This window comes from Rattus norvegicus, chromosome 11 (assembly GCF_021556685.1).
Source record: "Rattus norvegicus strain SHRSP/BbbUtx chromosome 11, alternate assembly SHRSP_T2T, whole genome shotgun sequence".
Taxonomy (NCBI): domain Eukaryota; kingdom Metazoa; phylum Chordata; class Mammalia; order Rodentia; family Muridae; genus Rattus; species Rattus norvegicus.
Genome location: NC_141544.1, coordinates 28,637,280 through 28,660,203, shown reverse-complemented (window position 1 = coordinate 28,660,203; position 22,924 = coordinate 28,637,280). Strand labels below are relative to the sequence as shown.

The 22,924-nt window shown below is 39.4% G+C and overlaps 1 long non-coding RNA gene across 2 annotated transcripts; it reads left to right on the top strand.

The window, feature by feature from the left end:
- The first annotated feature begins 10,337 nt into the window (after positions 1-10,337).
- On the top strand, positions 10,338-22,548 carry LOC120095593 (uncharacterized). 2 transcript variants are annotated; one of them, XR_015632934.1, is made up of 3 exons: positions 10,338-10,478; positions 11,185-11,418; positions 14,705-16,421. It is a non-coding gene; the product is annotated as an uncharacterized LOC120095593 (long non-coding RNA). The 2 variants fall into 2 exon arrangements; XR_015632933.1 differs by lacking the exon at positions 10,338-10,478 and adding an exon at positions 21,792-22,548 and having other exon boundaries at positions 11,305-11,418; positions 14,705-14,817.
- The last annotated feature ends 376 nt before the right edge of the window (positions 22,549-22,924 follow it).

Below are 22,924 nucleotides of genomic sequence, written 5' to 3'. Positions count from 1 at the left end.
GTAAATCAATTTATTTCAAGTATGAGCTTTCTATTTGTCCTTTAGGACGTATTGGAACTCATTGTTGAAAATGCAAACCTTAACTTTTACCTTTGTAATAACTGTCCGGAAACAGTGAGTGTAGGACACATAAAGAAAACAACAGAAAGTTCCATCTCTCATCCACTGTACTCACGGTGCTGTTTATCAGAGGTAGGAAATTATCACAACACTAACAAGCATGCAGACTGCAAGAGGAAATAGGCCAGTCCAAATGGTATCTGCAAATAGGTTATTCGTAACTGTCGTGCTTAGATAAGACCTAATGTTCTACAGCACAGTTCAGACCTTCAGGTGACCGGTGAGTACACACTCAGTCCACTTAGCAGAGAATCATAGGAATCAGTTGACAGTGAAGCTTGCTTACATCCTCCTCTCTCGTCTGTATTTCTTGCTGACCTAGGCATCTTTCATTTTTAATGTTTAAGCAACTGTATCTCCATGCTTACCCATCACAGAAGTCAGAAGTCTACCTTGCTGTGTTCTCATGGACCCTCTGCTCTATGGTAAGAGGTTAGCCATCACTTACAGAAAGCCCCATTTCTTCAGATGATGTTTACTTACTATGATATCTTTTGCATCTAAAACCATCCTTGGCAGGCACTAAGTGAGCATGAATACTTGGTGAGTAGAAAGGTGAGCCCTAGTTGATACCAATTCCATGTGAAAGACAAATCCCGAGGTAGAGGAAACCTACATTTGCATTGGGTTATAGTCCATAGTGTTGCTAGGATTCCTTCAGGATCGACTTCATCCGCACTGCATTGTAGATAGCAAACCCAAACATCACTCCATTGCCCACATTTCAAGTGAGAAACTAGTGGATTCCTCAAACTACTTAAAATTACCCTAAACCCAACAGCAATGTGTGTGTGTGTGTGTGTGTGTGTGTGTGTGTGTGTGTGTGTGTGTGCGCGTGCGTGCGCGCGCACGCGCATAAAAGTCTAAACTCCTTTGCCCTCTTTAGAGGAATTTGGCCACCCTTCTATTTATCATTAGTCATTCTTGATATAAAAATTTCTTAATGGAAAGGGATCGCTTTTGTTCATGTAACCCTGTCAAGGATAGCCGTGGTATGACCATGGTACAATGATTATGAAGAAAGGAGGGTGGTGGTATACACAAAGGAGAACTGTTGGGCTTTCCAACGTTTTGTTTTTCACAACACTAGGCAAAATTAGCAATTCCTTGCCTTTACAATTAACAATCGACACAGGTACTTTCTTTCTAATTGTACTTTCATATTCCCCATTTCTTGTCATTAAAATAGGCAGCAACTAGGTGTTTTAGGGAAGTAGTTTGATCTTAGTAACATGAGTGGTGGAGGGAGAAGGATCAGGAGCTTGTGTCCATGTTTGGCTCTGTAATGATTTATCCAGCTTGGGATGCAGGAGATCCCGTGTGTCAAAAAGAAATGAACATGCAAAAAAACAACAGAAAATTAAAATAAACCAAAAGCAAAGGTGTGTCTGTATTCCAGCCAGAGTAGCCATGTTGCTGGATTCAAACTCCTTTACCCAAACATATATGTCAAATGGCCACATTTTCAGAAGAGGTCTCTGTTTGGTTTAAATATCTGGTCACTTACACTACACATATTTAAAAGAAGAAGAAAAAGATAATGGATTGCTTCTTGGAAACACAGCTTAGCTTCAAAATGAAATTTGTATTTGTTCTTGGTGATCCATTCTTTTAGTTATCAAATTTACCACATATTAATCTGAATCAGTAATTTTGATAGCATTTATTATTGCTTTATGGTCAGTAATCTCTCTATTCTGGATTTCCACATAATCTCTACTAAAGAAAATAGGTATCTTCTCAATCTCCCTTCTATTAAACATATGTTTCTTGTTGGGAAATACCCTTCTATGAATTTTGAAACATGGTATTCAGTAGTCAGCTTCAGTGCCTATCACTCCGTAACTTTCTAAGTTATCAGTCCCAGTTCAACTTTACATGTTTCCACCCGAGTTTGCTCGGTTTGCATACCAGTTTGCTGATTTTATTTCTATAATATACTTACATGTTATGTCATGAAAGAGACAAACATACATATTTTCCCAGAAACTCTGAAAGATGCGTGTAAGACACTGGACAATCTTGCAGAATGCAACAAGAACCCAAGTTCATGGAACTGAAGAAGTTGTGTGATAGCCACAATATCAATGGATTCAGAATCACAGGACTTCTGTTATTAGGTCTTAACTTATCAAGATTCTAGTAGTGCATTACAGTTGGCCTGCGTAATCACATTTCTCATTTGCCTCCTTGTGGTCTACCCGTCCAAACCAAACCAAAACTTACCACAAACCCCTCTGGCATATAAGCAAAGAAAAAGCAAAGCAAACAAAACAAAACAAAAAAAACAAAAAACAACAACCAAAAAAGCCCCTCCAAGCCAAGCTGAGGAAGATGACAATTCTGTCATGCTGTCTTCCCTTCCACTCTTAAAATCCCAGCTTAAAAAAAACACACATATTGTGTACCAAATACTCAGTACAGATAGTATACAGTGTAAATTTTTTGTTTGATTGAGTCAGTTCTGGTGCCTGATCCAGTAGTTTTTTTGGATTTTCAGGATTTGTGTCTTCTACACATTAGCAAACTCCATTTTTAGTTAGTTTACAGGAAACCAATTGAGAAAATGAAACCTCTCATTCAAATGGAATGCTGAGAGAAGAAATTGTTCTACTTCATTTCCTCCTCTGAACCAAGGGTCTGAGACACTTTCCTTGGTGGCACTTGGCCAGAAGCATTTTTGCAGCAATCTTCTGAGAAACAATCTTCGTTGAATACCTACCACACCTCAAGAGCTTAATCTAACTATGGGCTATGGCTTGAAAATGTAGACCATTAGAACATAGGCTGGCCTGACCACCCAATTCTCCCAGAGTCTAGACCACCAACCAAGAAGTGTACCTGGAGGGATCCAGGGCTTCAGATACATATGTAGCAGGGGATGGGCTTGTCTGACACCAATGTGAGGGGAGGCCCTTGGTCCCGGGGAGGTTTGAGGCCCCAGGGTAGGGGGAATGCTGGCATGGTGGGGCAGGAGAGTTAGGTGGATGGGAGAGCACCTTCATACAGGCAAAGGGGAGTGGGGAAGGGGGATGTCGATAGGGGTTTGTGGAGGGGTAACTGGAAAGTGGGATATCATTTCTTATGTAAAATATGGAATGATGAATTTTAAAAAGAAAAAGACTCTTTTGCTAGTCAAGTATAAGACGCCAGTCCTTCTTAAGTAGAATTTTATGACCAATCAACTCTGTAATTTTAACCATGGGATGATATGTTGGATATCTTTAATTTGAGTGACTGTATATTAGCATTGTTTCGATGTTGGGTATGGTTCATATTTGATTGTCATATAGAGGGTGCATCTATGAAGGGGACTGTGGCATTTAAAAGAATCAATAAAGACTAATGAACTCCTTGCTTCTAAAGAGTAATTATAAAATAAATAGGCATTTAAAATCAAATTGGAAATGCTTGCGTCACTAAAAGGTTATTTTGGAAAGAGTTTTACCTCAAATAAAGATATCAGGCCTTTAAATAGGTGTAAGTACTAGATGTTATGACAAGGCACTGAGGTTTTATTGCTGCCCTGTGGATAGCACTACCAATCTGTTAGCCTGGACTTTGACCCGGGACCCTAGAGACTCATATTGTAAATGTCAGAGTCTTAGAGTGAAGTTGAGATTAGAAGCAAACACTGTACACGAAGTCACAAACTATGAGTGTTAAAGACAAGAGATGCCTTTTCCAAGGCAAGGACTTTTTAAAGTTGGCTTTTTCTCCTTGCTGTCTCATGCTCTAAAAGTGAGAACAAGGACTGTTTTTTCTCAAGACAATGAACAATTTAGCCTCTTGCTTTGAAAGTTCTGACACTAATATGCTGCATTAAAACAAATGTTCAGTGCTCAAATGGGCGCTAAGTGAAACATAAATGGTTTATAGGAATTCATAAATTCCACATTAAATGTTACAAATCAGCCAACTTTTGGATGGCGGCATTTATAATGGTTAACTGGTACACACAGTGAATTGTTATTCTTCTTTTAGGTTTTGGCTCTTAGACCTGGCCATAAAATGTAAACAGGCTAATTTAGAAATGACCAAAAGATGATTGTTCTGACTCTATCCCTGACATATCTGTGTTTCTATACTTAAAACATAAGATAGAAAAAATTAATGTGTAGCCCAATCAAAGATGTCCTACAGCCAAGTCCCTAAATTGGTAACTACTAGACTAATTAGCAACAGTGTATTTCTCAAATTTTTTGGTTGGAGTCTTAGACCAGTCCCCTCATTATTTGATCTAATGGAGGTGATTTGGAAGATATTTGTTCCTACAAAATCCAGCTATTTCAGTCCAAAGCAAAAGATCAAATCATGTATGAAAGTTTTGAAAATGAGTGTTGCTTGCAAGGTGGGGCTGGGAGAATGTTCAGAGCTCAAATGGGCCCCAGCCTCTGGCCGACAAGTTGGCCCATGCACGGGGCAGCCTGCCAAGGGTGTGAGACGCAGTGTAAAGATGGCCACATTCTGCTACTGAAGCTTCAAAAGGCAAGAAGGCTTCTTGCTAATTCATCCATTCAAAGCTCTGAGCACTCTTCCATTAGAGGCTCTGCTCCAAGGTCAAACAGGAGACCTTTAATAAGGCACACACACAAATAGCCTATAGACATTCGTGGCTCGGGTGGGGCACTAGAAGCATGGTTTAAAAATCTACCTCATGAACATGACAACAGCTGCTCCTTTGCATTTAAAATGGGGCAGGTTTCACTTATTCTTGAAAAATCACAGTATCTTTAAAACCTCCAGGAAACACAGAAAGCCTATTTTATTTGTCCATATGAAATATTACTAAAGCTAATGACATACAAAAGTTAAGGAATAAAAATTTTCTGTAGATTTGATTTTAGTTTAGTCTGAGATTGTGGAAGCTTACTTCCAATGGGCCAGGGGATTGATGAAAAACTAGGGAGGATTCAAGAATGAAGCTTGCCTCCTGACATCACTGCTTCCACCCATGTCACCTTTAACAGGAAGTTAATGGCTATAAACCTGCTTCCCTTTCCAAAAGTGACAATAGTACCCACCTCGAAGAGATTCTGCCAATGCTAAATAAATAATCCATATAAGACATGTAGCACAGCACCTGGAAGGCACTCACAGCCCTAAATAAATGTTGGCTAGTGGGAACCGAAGTAAGCAGGTGGTAGGCAGAATTTCTAAAATAATCCCCCACATTTCCAAAATAGTCTCCAAAGATGTTCTGCCTTTAGAAAATAACTATAGATTATTTTACTGATATTTACCTAAGATGAAATATCAACTAAAATCACTTGGAGTGTCCTGCCTTGATCTCTGAAAACTACGAGTTGATAAAACAGCTCTACCAAGACGATGCCACGGTCACATGGTAGAGCTGACCTTCGGCAGAGTAAGTTAATCTTGGTAATCCTCATGCAATTATGGCAGCATTTTCTGCCAGTCCTGGCATAAAAGTGGGTCAGAGAGATCTGTAACATTGAAAGGGATTCATTGACCTATGGCTGGCTCTGTGATAGAGAGAACCACATATAATAAAAGAGTGTGGCACTGTCTCAGGACCCAGAGCTGCTCCTTGCTGAAGTCAGCAAGAAATGGAGACTCAGTCCTGTAACCACAAGGACTGAGTTTATCCAACTGTCTGCATGAGGTTGGCAGTGAATTCTTGCCCAGAAGCTCCACATGACAGACATGTCAACTGACACCTTGGTTTCTGCCTTAGAGATTCAGGTCAGAGAACTTCAACCCTAGTCTACCTGCTTGGTTGGTTGAGCTTCACAACCATGAGGCAAACATATGTTGTCTTAAATTCTTAAATGTGTGGTGATTTACTAGAAAGGGATAGACAACTCATACAATCTGAACGGTGACTTGAGATCCAAAATGGATACCTATTCCAATTGTTAGGGTAAATTCATTAAAAGAAAGTCAACATTTGCACAGAGATAAATCTCTTAGAAGAATACTAACCAATAACTGTGAATGTTGAAAGGTAATGTTCTCTTTGTTCTCTGTAACATAAAACATAAGTGGTGGCTGTCGGAATTAGTTGTCAACTCTTCTGAAAGAGTTGGCTATCCATGGCCAACAACAACAACAAAACCCAAATAACAGCTGGCCCTTGTGGTGGATTGAGTGAAACTGACCCTCAGGCACTGGTATGTTTCAATACTTGGTCCCCTGTTGGTAGAACTACTTGGGAAAGATTAGGCGGTGTGGCCTTGTAGGAGCAAGTGTGGGACTCTGGGTGAGCTTCGAGGTTTCCAAAAGCCCATGGCATCCCTAGGTAGCTTTTTCTTCCCCTGTTTGTGGATTAAGATGGACGCTTTCTTGTCCTGTTCAAGAACCATGCCTGCATGCCTATGCCAATCTCCTCAACATGACCGCCGTAGACTCTAACCCTCTGCAGTGTCAAATCAAATGCTATATCTTTTTAAATTATGTATCCTTATTTTTATGTACATGGGTGTTTTGGCTACATATTTCTCTATGAGGGTTTTAGATCACCTGGAACAGGAGTTACAAACAACTGTAAGCTGCCATATGTGTGCTGGGAATTGAACCTGGGTCCTCTGGAAGAGCAACCACTGCTCTTAACTACTGAGCCATCTTCCCAGCCCAAATACTGTATTTTATAAGTTGCCCTGGTCATGTTGTTTTGTCACAGCAGTAGAAAAGTAACTATGACACCCATGGAAATTATTTTCAAACAAGTATATGAAGCAAAATTTTTTAGGTTCTCATAGTGGGAGAAATCAATTCTTTTTATTTGTGTTACTTATATTACTCATGTTTAACAAGGTAGCTTAAAATTATTAGGTTAGTATCTAAAGCAACCTTGAAGCTTGCACAGAGCAACCCATATATTCTGTTTTCTTTGCACTGCTCTCTTTCAGTCATCTGTCTATCTTTCTGGTAGCTTAGTGGATTAGTTACTGTTTGATAAACCACAATAACCAGGAGCTGCATATGGAAGAAGAAGTTTATTTGGCTTATGATTATGGAGGGAGAATCCATAATAACAGGCATGACCTGAGCTGGAGCAGGAAGCTGAGACATGACATCTTCACATGCATGCAGAAAGTAGAGATAGTAAACTGAAAGTGGACCAGGCTCCTGGCTCTCAGGGCCCTCTTCCAGAGCCATGCTTTCTCCGGTAAGGCTGTACATCTCAAAAGTCCTATAACCTCTCAAAACTGTGCCATAACTGGCAACCAGGTATTTAAAAACCTGTCTAGGAGGGACGCTCACTCAAGCCACCATATTAGTTAATATGGCTCTGCCTCTTCCTCCAAAGAGTTCAGTTCAAACTTGCTTTGTGCTAGCCCATCAAAGAACCACAGGTTCCTGTCTGTGGTGCTGCGTCTATGCCCAGTGATTAGTTTAGAGCTGTTTGCACCGTTAACCTCCCTGAGTTAGAGAAACACATAACCCAAGAGAGTGCTCTCGGTTCCTGTGAGTAAAGATCAATTGAGTATATCACCCACCAAGTTGTATTATGTATGTGTTTGTGTGTTTTTAATTTCTATAATCAGTATTATATTTCTTCCCTTGAGGTTGGAAGAAATGAAATCTCAAAATGTTTCTTTTTGCACTGACATTTTAAAGATGGTGGTGCCCCATTGAGTGATAACTTGGAAATTATCTACGAATATCAAACACAAACATTATTCTAATTGTACTGCCAGCAAACTGGAAACACCGGGCTACCCTTTTCCTTGTTTACAGAAAAGCCCCTTCAGTGGACATATATCCCAAAAAGCAAACGCTTGGAGTTCTGTGTTTCTCTGTAGGGTGTGATTTGGTCACAAGTGAGGTGACGAGCTAATTTGGCGAATTGCTGTTTGAGCTTATTTTCAGTTGAACTTCTGCTGAGAGAAGAAAGAAGAAGCAGGCGAGCGGAGAGCACTCTCCATGCATCAAGGAAACTTATTGCTTATCTTTATTGCATTTGAGTAAATGCTCTCTTTCTGCTGTTGCCAAGTAAGTCATCATATTTTAGTTCTGCACTGAATCCCTCGGTAGGAGACGAGGTTTGAATAGATCCAAAGTGCAGGAAATAAAAAGAATGCCCACCATGGACTAAAATGCTATGAGACCCAGACTCTCTCCTCCCTCCTCCTCTGGAAATTTGTAGTCTGTGCTATTATGTACGAATTGTTTTCTAGAAAGAGCAACAGGCTTTTGTAATAAGGTTTTCAACTACTCGGACGCATCTTCTGTTGCTCTTCTGATAAAAATAATGCGTGTTCACTATGCAACAAATGTATGTAAAGGAAAGAAGACTATTTAGCTGAAGTCCCATCTCTCAGAAACCGACTAAAATTACAGTGGTCAACTTTCACATCTCTTTGCAGAAACCTATTGGAATATCACTACAGTAACATTATTTTCATTTGAGAAACTACTTTTTTTTTAAATATATTAACATCCCTTTCACCCTTTCTCTGACTTCATCCATTGACGTGTTCTCTTAATCAAGCACAGGCCTTACATATCCTCATTTAAATAGTTTGTCATCCAAATGGACTTATTTTTCTAATACTCTATGATGCTGTCTTCCCAATTTTAAAGTAATCCAAGGGACAAATTTAACTCATTGTTTTGGGTGATTAAATAACAGATCTGAATTTGACTATTAATAGTTATTTAATAATTCCTCGTGTTTACAATCAGATTGTTTCCAGTTTCCTAATCATCGCAAAACAATGAAGTAGACACTTGTGTGTTTTACTTTTAAATAAATAAGTCTATGGTGGTTTGAATGATAAACACCCTCCATTGGCTCAGATATTTGAATAATTAGCCCAGATAGAGGCTTACAAGGCATGGCTTTGCCGAAGGAAATGTCAGTCCGAGCTGGTTTCAGGAGTTCCTGGCTTCATCTTACTTCCAGTGTGCTCTCTATGGTTTACACTTGTGATAAAGGATGGGAATCTCTCAGCTTTCTGATCCTGCCTTCATGTCTAACACTTGAGTCATCCTCTCCACTAGACCTGATTCATCTCTTTGGATCTGTAAGTTTAAATAAATGCCTTATTCCATAAGTTTCTTCTGCTTTGGTTCATAGGGTTGTTTTGTTTTGTTTTGTTTTGTTTTGTTTTTTTAACCACAGCAACTAAAAAGTAACTAAAACAAAGTGTCTCCAAGTAGTACCGTAGAGTCAGAAATGCAGGAGATGTGTGTGTGTGTGTGTGTGTGTGTGTGTGTGTGTGTGTGAATAGGACCGTTGAGTCAGAAGCATGTGTGTGTGTGTGTGTGTGTGTGTGTGTGTGTGTGTGTGTGTGTGTGTGTGAATACTCAAGGTAGCAGACATTGCTAAGTTTTTCGAAGCACAGCTTCAAGACCGCCATGTCTACAGCAATGTCTACAGGCATCCCTGTCCACAACCCAGACCAGCAAATCAAAACAAAATGCTTGCTTATAAAATTTGATAACTGGGGAAATTTTATCTTTATTGTGGCTTTCATTCTCTTTAGCCCTAATTCAGGTGTTACTGAGCATCCATGTGATGTGTAAATGGACCATTCCCTTCTCTTGCCTGCCTTTCTGTGGTGTGTGCTTATTTTATATTTCTACTAGAAAGCACTGTTGTAGATTATTTGGAGAGTCCATGTTTGTCTTTGTTGACAGTGCTTGGTGTGTTCCTCTCTCATTATGTGTGAAGTCACTGTACAGCTGCTGTCTCTTGTAGCCTGACTTCCAGTATTGGATGAGCACATTTAGTAAGTGTACAGTGGGTCAAAGTAAAAGAATAATTAACAAGAGTTAGATGGATAGCTAGACAGACTGACAGATAACAGAACATGATTGAACTGAGTACTCAAACATCAACTATGAAGCCCTCTTGGAGCAGTTGGCTAAGAGTCTCCAAGAGAGTTCTGGGTAGAACAAAGAATGTCCTCTCCAGTGAGGCTTCCAGTAAACAACAACAACACAACAACAGCACAACAATAACAACAACAACGACAACAACAACCACAAGCAGCCACACCATGTCCAGCAAAAACTGACTGGAGAAGTTGGGGCAGTACAGTGGGGATTCCAGCTGAGTTTTTTCTCGAAGAATGAGCATCCCATGGCTGAATTTCTGCCTTCTCCTTCCCACTACTGGCTGGTCCCATCGTGGGATGAACAGCAGTAATCTCTTTTGGAAATGGTTCATGATTTAGCTGCTCTCAAGGACACAGTGTTTTTCCCCCTTTGAACTGTTTTGTCATTCTCCTCCTTCCTTGTCACAGAGTCAGGCAAGGTAACCCATCCTCAGACAAGGCTGTGGAAGGACATTTGGCATACACAGGTCGGAGTCTGAAGTCAAGGGCCCAAGTTCACTTCCAGAACCAGCTTTGCAGTGAGTTCAAACAACCCATGGGCATGCCCAGGTAATGCCATTTTCAATGTGTTTATCATAGACGGCCCTCTCATTATTTGTATTGAAACAGCTTGTTTGGATGAAAACAGTTTATGTTCTCTATGACCTTGGCCAACACTGCTCTATGGCAATTATTCTGAATAAATTATAAGAGTTTGGGAAAAGAAAGAAACTATTTGATGTTTTTTAATATTTTATTACTTTCTTACTTGTATGTTGTGGTATAGAATTAAAAACAAAACAAAATAAAACAAAAAAAAGCCCCACAAAATTTTGTTCTTCCCCGAAAGTTCTAGACTTAGGTATGTATACCTGTTTCTATGGCTTGCTCCCAGCCTGAGGTGGTGATATTCAGAACTGTCACATGCAAGTCAGATGTGAAATATTCCCCAGCTCTCTTAGATTTCATTTATTCCAGGTCACAGCTAACCAGTCGCATCTGAGTTTGTATGTTTAGTTTTTATATGGACATAGGTCTGTCTCCTTGAGCAAAAGATAGCATTATATTTCTCAGCAGAGGAATTAAGATCCAAGGGCCTACGGGCGACAGAAATATGTGTATATTTAGTTCTGTTTGTTCTGGCAAACTTCTGAACACAGACCCAGAGCCCAGCAGTGTGTGTCTAGACTTGACCTATGCCTCTGATTAGAACTCGGTTTTTAGATGCCTGGATTTCAGCACGTTGGTTCAAGTGGAATCTTGTCTTGCCCTCTAGTTCCTGCCGGATGGGGCTCACAACATGGCTGATAAATCTTCAGTGTAAATGGCAGATTCCAAACAGTATAGCCAAAGCCAATACGTCAGAGAGAGAAACATAATCTGCCCTCCCGTTCTCAGTACATGCCTGGAAATGGTGGTACGCACATCCACTGACCGACTGGCAGCTGGTGAAACTTGGAGTCAGGCACCAGAGAGAAGAGAAAGCTCTGGGTTTTCTCCAGGCTCTCAGGTATGTACCCCCAGCTCCAAGCAGCATGCAGCGCTAGGCTGGAGTTAGGAAAATCTTCTGATTTACTCCTGGGTCTTTTCTTTTGTTTCCTCTCTCGTTTTCTTTTCTTCTCTTGAAGCAGTTCTTTCCCTTGAAGGGGTCCTTTAATTACCACACTCTGGACTAACCATCCAAGCTGCAAAACCCTTAAAGCAGCTCAAAGTGTCCTGCTTCCACGACTGCCCTGCAGCCTCAGCAGGTTTCCCTGCCGATGGAAGCAATTTCTCTCGGGCAGCCACTTCCTGCAAAGCAAGAACTGAGTGTGGTGTGTTGTTTAAGGGGCCTCTTTATCATCTAGAGGAACAGAGAGCTTGGAAAAGGAACAGCAACAGAAGAAGCTCCAAAGCGACAAGACTCTGAAGTGACAGAAAAGAACAGAGACCCCCTTTGATATAACTAATACTCTCTCTCTCTCTCTCTCTCTCTCTCTCTCTCTCTCTCTCTCTCTCTCTCTCAGGGCTTGTCTTCCTTTTATGGTGTCATGTGATACTGCATAGGAAAGAGGTAACAAGATTTGTTATGCAAAAGCTTTCCTGAATTTCTTCTGTAGCTCTCAGCTGTGTGTCCCTCCTCCATACAGGAGTCAGTCTTAAGTAGAGATGTAGTGAAGAAGTATGGTCTGTACTGCCTTTGATATCACACACTGTGCTAGTTAGCACCTAACTCTAGCCATCTGAACAACAATCATATTGCTACTGAAGAGCAATGACAAAAGGCACTGAAAGTGGACTGGGATCACGGCAGCAAACATTGTTAATACGAAACCATATTGGCTGTCAATGAGATACAGTCGCCTGGACCCAAAGCCTCACCTCCATTAATGGAGCTTTACCAGTCACTCGCAGGTCCATCTTGGTAAAAGGCCATGATTAGCACGCAGTAGGATGAGTCACCGTACCCAGCTTCGCAGTGAAACAGAGCTGGAAAAGTCCTGCACACAAGGTCCATCGCTCTCTGTGTCAGCATGTTAGATTGTAGGTTAATGAAGCCAACCAAGGTTTGTATTCATGAAACCCCGACAAGGGTTTCTTGTCTACGAGAAGAGGAAAGAGTGAGGAACATTCTAAGAACCATGGAGATCTGTACTGTAATATTAAAGTCTGCACTGTAACCTTCAGCATCAAATCCAGCTTAACTGGGTTTAAGCTAGAGTTTCTCAGAGAAATATGACCACAGAACCATTTTTGATTCGTGTGATATTCTGACAGCCAGTGGGGCCAGCTGTGCAGAAAGACACCAAGCTTTGTCGGTTCCATGACTTCAAGTCCTAGGTGATCTCCAAGGGAAAATTTAAACTGCCCTTCAGAGAGCTGTGTCATCTCTCCGAGTTGTTCTTTGTTTCAAGAGAAATCTTCCTTTTGGCAAACTAACTGGTTTACGTATTGAGAGAAAGGAGTCTCCTGGTGCCTGATGTTGAGTGGGGAGGGAAATGTTTGCTTGCTATTCAGCAACCTGTAATTTTTTCAGACAGTCAAGCTCTGGAGATGCCCTTTCTAGAAAATCTCTCTCTCTCTCTCTCTCTCTCTCTCTCTCTCTCTCTCTCTCTCTCTCTCTCTCCTCTCTCTCCTCTCTCACCTCATGCCTCTTCCCTCTTTACTTTCCCTTGAGTTCTTCCCCACCTCTACTCCCACTCCCACTCCTACCCCACCCCACGCCACCCCTCCCTACCCTGACCCCATTCCCAACCCACTCCAGGATGACATAGCAACAAGATCGGGTCTTGCCCCCACCTACTTGCTTGCTTTTCTATCCCTTGAATTGTACGTAGGTAAGGAGGACTGAAAATCTTCCCTGGGCCTGTGGCTGCCTCACCTACGGGCACTATGTTGAGTGAGATCCAAGGGTAATGTAATGGTGACCTTACTTTGTGCTCAGGGTCAGTTTACACCCTTTGATAAGAATAAAATAAAGTAAGAAAAGGAAAGAAACAAACAGAACAATGTTTTTAAAAGTCCTAAGGTTACTTCTATCCTTGATTGCTCCGATCCATTCTGTTCCGTTCTGGAATTTGGAAACCGGAAGTGGGGAAGAAAAGAATTAATTGTCATTCTCATTCCCCAGCACCTATTATCCTTAGGAGACCACTTCATCAGTCGGAAATGATTATGAGGTCACCCTGCAGGCAATTTCTTCTCCAGCTCAAGTAATTCCAAGTTCTTTTCACTTTTGTTCCCCACAGGTCCACTTGCCAACACTAATTATTTTTGTTGCTCTTCCCTGGTTCACTTCCAACTTTCCAAATCACTTAAAAAAATATAGGACTTCAAATGGGACAAAGCCTTCCATGGAGTTGGCTTGACTTGAACTTCTAGACGGTGTGCTGGCCACTGCAGCATTTTCTGCTTAGTGGAGATGTGAGAGCAACCCCATGTTATATGAGTTTTCATAACCAGAAACTGACACTGGTGACCCCACTCCAAAGCCGGCTGTAATTTGCGCCTCTGCTCCTAGAAGATACTTAACTATCTCGAGGTCGTAATGGTGGAACCAGCTAAGCATTTCTCAGTAAGCGCTGGTTGACATTGCTCTATTTCTTTTCTAAGTATTTCACATCGTAACTTACTTTGCTGAAGTCCAGGGAGTTTCTCTTTCAATGTTTTAAGTTTTCCTTGTGGTTTAGGCAAGAAATTTTGTTCGTTCTAAAACCTCCAGTTTATTTAGACAAATGTTCAGATTTACGGTGAGATGGTTCTGAAAGTAAGAGTTCTTGCAGTGCAAACTTGACAACCTTACGTCATCCCTAGTGTCCACGTTCAGGTGAGAGGAAAAAGAATCTACTTATAAAATTGTCCTCAACTATCATATGGGTTTAGGGCATCCATCTGCACGTACCTATACACATGATACCTACACAATAACAATAATTTAATAATAATAATCATAATAATAATAATAATATAAATGATATGTAAGTTGTCCATTGATCTTTTATTCAATTCCTATGTAACATTGATTTGCTAACACAAGATAATGATAAGAGCTTTGCATATATGAAGAGTTCCTAGTTAATAGTGCTTTCCTTTCATGGTAGACTCCAGCTATCCACTGAACAATGTTCATTGACAGTGTTTCAGATCGTGTGCTGGACATTAATAGGATAAAGTAAAACAACCCATAGATGGCCTTGAGAGGTACACAAATCATGGGGGTGGGGTCGAGGGCGGGCGCGGGCACTGGAGCAAAAGGTTGCTTTACCATGTGTTAAGTGCTGTAAAATGGTGAGCAATGTTTTTTTTTTTTTTACCAGAGTCAGGAGGAGGGTTTGCAGAAAGAGGAGCAGATGGATGGGATTCACACAAAAGACCCAGCTCAGTGGGTCGCCGTGCATGGAGTGGAAGCAGAAAATTCTTAAACCAAAAGGTGGGCAGACACAGAGTTTACAGACCATCACATGCTGAATATTAACCCAGTACACTCATTCGCCAGTTAGAGTGCTTGTCATCACACTCGTAGAAGGCAAATTTTGAATGGGAACAAACAAAAAGTCAAGTCTGAAGGAAGTCAGTTTCCAACCTTCACCTTCCTATGGAGTTCTCTGTCTACACCAAATGCCTGCTATAAAAGCGAATGGGCGCCTGTTCTCAATTTTAGCACCCAGTTTTTCCCTATATTTTATTTTTTATTATGGGAATTAAAACATGTTTATAGCAGGATATTTCCAAAATAGAACTGCGTGAAGAACAAATAAAATCAAAGGTAGTAACATTTAAAAAATATTTTCTCTGTCATTTGTATATATAAACTCACATGCATATTTCATAAATTCACAGTATTATGTTTCTATATAATATCCTGTTCTGTTCCTTGAACAAAATATATCGTGAATGTTTTCCTCATGCACACACATGTTTCAATAGCATAATGGTTAATGTCTGCAAAGTATTCTATTTTTAATGATTTTAGAATATTGCATCGTATGGATATAATGACAATAATTTGTCTACTTCACTATTGTAGAAATTTAATATCCTTCTAGTAAGTTCTTTGTATTACGGAGAACACTACTGTGTTTCAGTAGAGTTTTGGGGTCATGTTTCTTAGAAGTTACAGATTTAGGGATAGGTTTTGTAGGACCTCTTCAATCTCAGGAAAATCTCCCTTTCCTCTAGGGGAAATTTCCTATGGTCACTCAATGTGCTTCTCTATACCCTATCCCTAGCAACCAAGAAACCTCAGTTGCTCCACCTATAATCTAACCTATATGTGGGTTTATTCTACCTGACATTTGACAGGACGATTTATAAAAGAAGCCCATTTTAGATTTGTAAGGTGACTTTCACCATGTAGAACAACAGTGATCACCCTTGGTTGCTGGTAGACTATACGTGGCTGCGATCACTGTGCTTGGCGTACCCCTGTCGTTTGCTTTCAGCACTAAATGTGGTTTTTACGTCTGTCTGTACTGTCACGTGCCAATCTACTTCCTCTCACATGACTGTGTATGAAGCTCCGTAGTAGGAATCTTCTCAAAATCTGTTTCTTTTCTTATGCTGCACATTCATGTTTTCCAAATTCTCCTATTAAAAATCAATGCTGTGAGAAACATCATCGAAGGCAGGTTTTTTTTTTTTGTAAGAAACATACACTCTTAAATTGATAGACTTCATTCAATTAAACCCCAAAGCACAAATGTATGGCACCCCAATAATATCAGGAAAGTCCTTAACCGTTGATAGTATAGACTGATAGCCCATTCTACACCAAGGTCAGAAGACTTAGAAAAAAACTAATAAAATATTGTCAAAAGTATAAGAAAAAAATAATAAACTGCATATATAATATGATATATATGGATGTACATATGTATTGACATGCATACATAGTGATAAATAAGTTATGTAGACTGGAGCCATTTGTATGTATTTTGTGTGTATATATCTTATGTAAATGTTGAGATTAAAAATGAACTAAAATGTTAATAATTATTTGAACAACAGAGTTATAATTAAACTTTGTTTTCCCTTAATTCTACATTTTATGAGGTTGGATAGATTGCCTTAGCTTTAAGTGTGTGTGTGTGTGTGTGTGTGTGTGTGTAAAATAAATGAAGTCACAACTACATTGAATGTTGTAATTTGATTCAACTATAAAGACAATCTGACAGTCCTTTGGCAATTTGAAAAGAAACCATCTCACCAACCATAGTCATAAATGTCAGAAAATATTTGGTACATTTAAATGAGTGGCTGAAGAGTCAACCTTTGCCCTAAGTTGATAGGAGGAAGCTCCATGAATATGCAAAGTAGCTAATTTCAAAATTCCAGTGGTCTTTTCACTGAATCAAACGGAGTGTGTTCCCAGTGTGATTGACTGGAACCGGCTAAATGATTAAGATGGCAAGAATAGATTCTGTCAAAAGTCACTGATCCAGTGGCCATCTGTACACACACAGTCAATTTCAGGATGAAGATAATAAGAAAACAGAGATACATAGACACTAATAATACATTCAGAAATGCTTTTGACAAGTCCTGAGTTTTCAGCTTTGAAATTTCTCTAATTCTTTCCTGTTTATTTAGAAGGCTGCGGACAGATATCACATACTTAGAGTTCTCACTTGGAAAGACTTCATGGTTTGTGCTGCATTGCTTCAGTTCTGAGAAACTGTAGACTGCCTATCACCACTGAGTGTCTAGGGTCTCTCACTGTCAACCAGCAGGCTGAGTCAGGAACCCTCAGACCCTGAGAAAGTGCCCCGTAATTAGGGGAGAGTCCGTTGTTTTCCATTCTTATACTTTATTGCTGCCATAATAATTTGTTAACACATTTTTAGTTTGATGTGAAAGTGAATTAGCTACAGCTGAATGGAACATTATTTCTCAAATAAAATTCGGGCTCGAAAACATAGAAGTGATCTCCTGTCCAGTGGGAAGGAAAATTCCCTGCGAGATGATATGCAAACATGAGGTTATTGCTAGCATGGTCTCAGGCAGTGGAGTGCATTGATAAAATCATAGTGTCTTATGGGAAAGAAAGGGACTGCACATTGTGCAATTCCATCCCTCTTCCTGTAAATAAGGAAATGAAAGAGAAACAGTAGCCTGCTCACACTGTGACTGAAGAGCCCTAAATACCAATTACTTTTTCTTCCAACAAAAGATCAATCAATCAAATATACAAACAAAACAGAATTCTGTCAGGGAATTCTGTATGCTCATCCTGCCTTTCTCCTGACTTTGCATACTAAGTCCTGGGAATGCAATACCAAGCACATGTTGCAATATAGGAAGCCAACCTGGCCTAGGGGAGCAGATGCCTCTCTGAGAGCTTCCCTAACCTAAGGGCGGTCAAGCTATTCACTCAACACTACAACTGACCAAGACAATTTAATTTGGGCAGCAGGTGACCGTGATGATATATATATATATATATATATATATATATATATATACATATATATATATGTGTGTGTGTGTGTGTGTGTGTGTGTGTGTGTGTGTGTGTGTAAGAGGCCACTTACAATCCAATTCCTCTAGAAGGACTTTTTAATATTGGAGTCCACCATAAAATTGGTGATTATTGTATGTCATTATGGGAGGCCAAGTTTTATGTGAAGGATCTATTTTGTTGATTAAATGACATTTTTTTGCCATTGGGTCACACATAACATATGTCCAGTCAATTATTTTAGCAGTAGTTGAAGATTTCTTTTTTTCACAGTAATAGTTTTTTTGGCAATCAATAGCTTTGAAGTACCATTTTTCTTGATAACGACATGGATCTTTTCTATAGAAGTTCTTTCCCACACAGTGAATAAAGTTGGGTCATAGGGAAGGGTGATCCAAGCGTGCTTTATTGTACGTTTTCCAGAAAGATCAATGGCTTTGTGTTCTGAAATGATAGCAAAAAACAACAGATTTTAATAACTGGATGACTAAAAACAAATGGGGATTTGACTTGACATATGTCAAATTAAAAATATTGATAATAAAGAAATAGCCATCCTTTTCCAGGAAATTTCATCTCTTTTTATCTTAGGAGATCAATAAGATAAATTTAAGCTCTACCAGAGTCAATAATCTAGTCAGGTAAAAGATTCAGTATCAGGTATTTGAGGATTTAGCTTCAGGTCTAATTCTGATGCATGAACGTGTTTGCAGAATGATCTTTAACTTATCACGTCTCTATAAGTAAGGTAATTTTGTGCTTTCTGAAGAAAAATCACATGTTTACAAAAAGAAACACTTGTATTTATCAGTGTTTCTTTGCTTTTAGTTTGTGCCTAAATTAAAATAAATAATTCAAGAAGCCTGTTGACCTACCTAATCTTTAGTTCTTACACATGATTTACACAAATGGCCATGTTCCCATGAACTAATTTACCTAGCAGTGCCTGTTGACATAAACAATTCATACAATTTGGTTAAATACATCTGTCAATACTATTTGAGAGTCATTACCTATTATGCGTATGACCCAGTGAACTTTGGTGACCTGCCCTGACCTCTTTTTCCTATTGTCTTAGCAAAAAGTTTTAGCTTATCTTTGTGTCTTTTACCTTTGGGTTGTGGCACCAGAGGACACAATTTGAAAGTTGGTCACTGAAGTCCATGCCTAGAAGAGAATTGGTCAAACCAGGACACTCTGTCTACACATATGTAATCCAAGGGTTATCCAGCCTCAGAGAAAGGAAGAAGTCTGGCCCTGTTTAATGTTTCATCATGCAGAAAATACTCTGTACTGCGTAGAATTAAATGTAGAAGGAAGCCTCATCCAATTCTGAACCATAACAAATTGAGAATCATCAAAAGTTACTTTTGTTAAAGAGTGGTTTACTATAACAAGTGAGAAATCCCAACTTAATCCGTTATGAGGGTATCAGGCAATGATATAGGGTCTCTAGTTGGAAACTTGCCTAGTGATTCGCCTAGTGATTAAGCTGTGATTCGGGACCAGTGAGTAAAGGTGCATTTCCTACTGCACAAGTCTCTGCCTAGAAGGCACATGAACTATCCATGTATTCAAAGTCCCATAAAGGCAGGCATCTTTGAAAAATCATTAGGTCCCAAAGCATCCCTTTTGAAAAGTGCACAAATCTATTTCCCATGTTCCCCATGTCATGGATGAGATTCTGAATCAGGATCGTGTCTCAAGGATGGAAACCAGCTTCATGTGGTTTGGAGCCATTGCTCCATTGTAATCTTCAGTCTTTGGAAGTTGAACCTTGATCTGAGAAGACGCAAATGGATGGCTTTTTCCAACTTTATATGTGGGTGAATTACATTAACTGTCCAACAGCTGGTGCTAAGGTCTCTAGTCGAAACAGAAATATAAATGTGGATGTCTTCTTGATATATATAACTGAGCTCTTTCATAAGTTGTTTAGGACTGCTGTGAAGGTAATTTGCATACAGTGGGTCTGTTACCCAATAACACGTATGAACAAGTTTGGAGGTAAAGTCCTAGAATGACACAATATTTGTAACCACACGGGGCTTGGGGGTGGGTAATAGCTGAGAATGTTGTACAATTCAGTTGATTTTATAGAAAAAAAGAAGTCATGGTTTATGCCCCATTTTTACACTATGACCACACCAAATGGTTCTTAAGTCAGTAGTCCAGTCCATGGATGATCCATCAGTAATGTATTCATCAAAAACTCTGACAGATATACTGACACCACCTAGCTCCTTACCAACATTGAAAATGGTTTTATAAGAGCATCACTGTAAAGAAATCAACACTGCTTATGGCACAGGAATTTCTGACCCTTGATGCCAATTTTCAGTCAAGTCTCCAGACAAGTGAAGACAAGACACCCAAACATTGTTGCTAAGGACAGATGGTGGAACCAGACCACTGTAGGTAGATGATACGATCTGTGTTCTCTTAACGGTGTCTACTCACCTAGGGCCTCATTCCTGCATAGTCATCACAAAGCAGACAACCAGTTCATAAGATCATATAATACCCACGTCTCAGGAAAACAGATATGTGTATTAGCACTCCTCAGACCTGGGAACCTTCTGGCACGGCAGACTACATTGCAGCTGTTGGAGGTAATTCATTTTGGACAGCGTATAAATGCCTGAATCAGTGCCTCCCCAAGCTACAGCCTGAGTCTTTGCCATCCTTTACAGGGTCCCTATTATCTTAGGAAAGTGGCAGAATATCCCAGCAGAACCGTGAACAATAGCTCCTTATTGTAGGCATGGCCTGGATTGCTGCCCAATCCCTGATCTATTACCCTGCTCTTTGTCTCTCTGGTTCCATTTTCTCGCTTTGGTATCTGTAACCCTTATCATTTGGCAGCTTTCCCTTTGACATTTCAAGCCTTAGGTTCATTCTCATTGTAGAAAAATGAGGGAAAGAAACCAAAAGCAAAAAACCCCACTTTTTCTCTAATAGATGGTCGCTGTAAGAATTTAAGTGACATATCCTTTTAGACTTACTCTAGGTTTATTGATACACATATTGCATATAACATACACACACACAAGCATATGGAAAGTTTGTTTCTCAGTGATTTATTGCAACACAAAAACTATTCTGAAAACATGAACTCTCATCATATATGCCTTGGTAGTTTTTACATCATCCAGCAGTGTACAGTAAATATGTTCGATACTGATAGACTTATTTGACATAATGTCTAGTACATAAATGGAATACATACTTGTTTTGTACATTCTTGTTAGATGCCAGTGTTTACACTATTTTGCTGCTACAAACATCACTACAATAAAATTATTTGAGTTGAATTTCTACATTCTGGGAATAGTTCCCAACCGTGAAATAATTGTTTCAAAGACTTTGCATAGTTAAGCCATAAGGTATAAAGTCATAAGATAACAGTGAGTTTATGTCCGTTTGCTTTTCATCCTGATATGTTCATCAGGAGCACATGCTGTGTCAACCTGTTTGTTTTTTGTTTGTTTGTTTTGTTTTTTTGTTAAATTTCAAACTGTCTTAAATGCTACAGGTCTTCTGAGAATCAAAAATATAAGATTCTTCCTTTCCACATATTGATTTACAATATGAGAAAATAGACATTAAATAAGTATCAGAATATTCAATGAAAAAGTTCAAAATGTACCATGATTATAAAAACGAGGTCCTATGCCAGCCTAGTCTAACCTATGGTCTTTAGAAACTGAGACAGGAAGATTGCCAGCTGATGGACTGCTTCAGTTCTCTGGAATAGTTCAGGGCCAGTCCTAACAACTTATCCAGAAATGTTTTTCAAATAAGACAGTTAAAAATGGGGATAGGGTGTGGGGTAGGAATGTAGTAGAAAAGTACTTTGAAGGGTATTAGTTATGTGTCAGTGTGTAAGAAATCACTATACTCATTGTGCCTTAAGACAATTATCATTCTATATTTTTCTGCATCAGAATCTGGGAGCAACTTGGCCCTGTCGTCTATTGCTATCTCTCAGACATGTTTGAAACCAGAACTTGTGCTTAGGCTTGCGGCCTCCACAATTGACTATGGACGTTAAAATTTCGTCTTCGACTGAACTGTTTTGGTTAATTGTTTACGGTTATTTTACATTATTTTAGGTATTTACATTATTGTAGGTGGACCTGATTTTCCTCATGTTCTAATTAGTATTTCTTTCCCTGTGTTTATTGGTTATGATGATGTTCTGTTTAAATGATTTCACGACTACTACCCTAACAATTTTAATACCATTTTTCTAAATTTCTAACAGTTGTTAGAAAGCTGAACCGAGATAATATCTTCTTACTACCTCAACCTCTAGAAATAGTTGGTATAGATTACTAATTAGACATAATGTATATACTGTTTTTAAACATATGTACAATCATCCATTTGTGTTTCTATATGCATATATAATTTACAATGCTTAAATTATGGTAGAAGACACTCTCAGGAAGAGATTTCCTGAAGAGAGCTGGGTAGTTGTGGGAGAGGGAGAAATTTATTTCCCTATGTACCTTGTCTAGAGGATGAGCATCATAAATTGTATTTTCCTTGTGAGTCCATATGTCTCATTTGCTTAAATGAATATATGGGTTGTGTGTACTCTAGTGACTTCCCTATCTGCTTCCCCTTATAGGGTACAGGTAAATAAACTGATTATTTATATTGATAATAAAAATAAGCAAAGAACCGATTTTAGAACCTATTCTGTTTCTTCAGTGGATTTTTTTTTAATTGAGTGAACCAGATAGGTACATATAGATCTATCCAAAGGCTTCCAGACTAATCTTAGAACACGCCATCTCCAAAATGTGGGTTTTCTTATCCTTTTTTTTTTTGGTTCTTTTTTTTTTCGGAGCTGGGGACCACACCCAGGGCCTTGCGCTTCCTAGGCAAGCGCTCTACCACTGAGCTAAATCCCCAACCCCGGATTTTCTTATCGTTAAGAAGTGAATATAGCAGTCATTGGTGGATGGTGGATGGGAATCTGAGACCACACGTAACAGTAGAACTCTGTTCTGTGTTTCCCTGCGCTCTGTGAACTGTATATGCCAACAGATCAATTATTCACCACCCACTA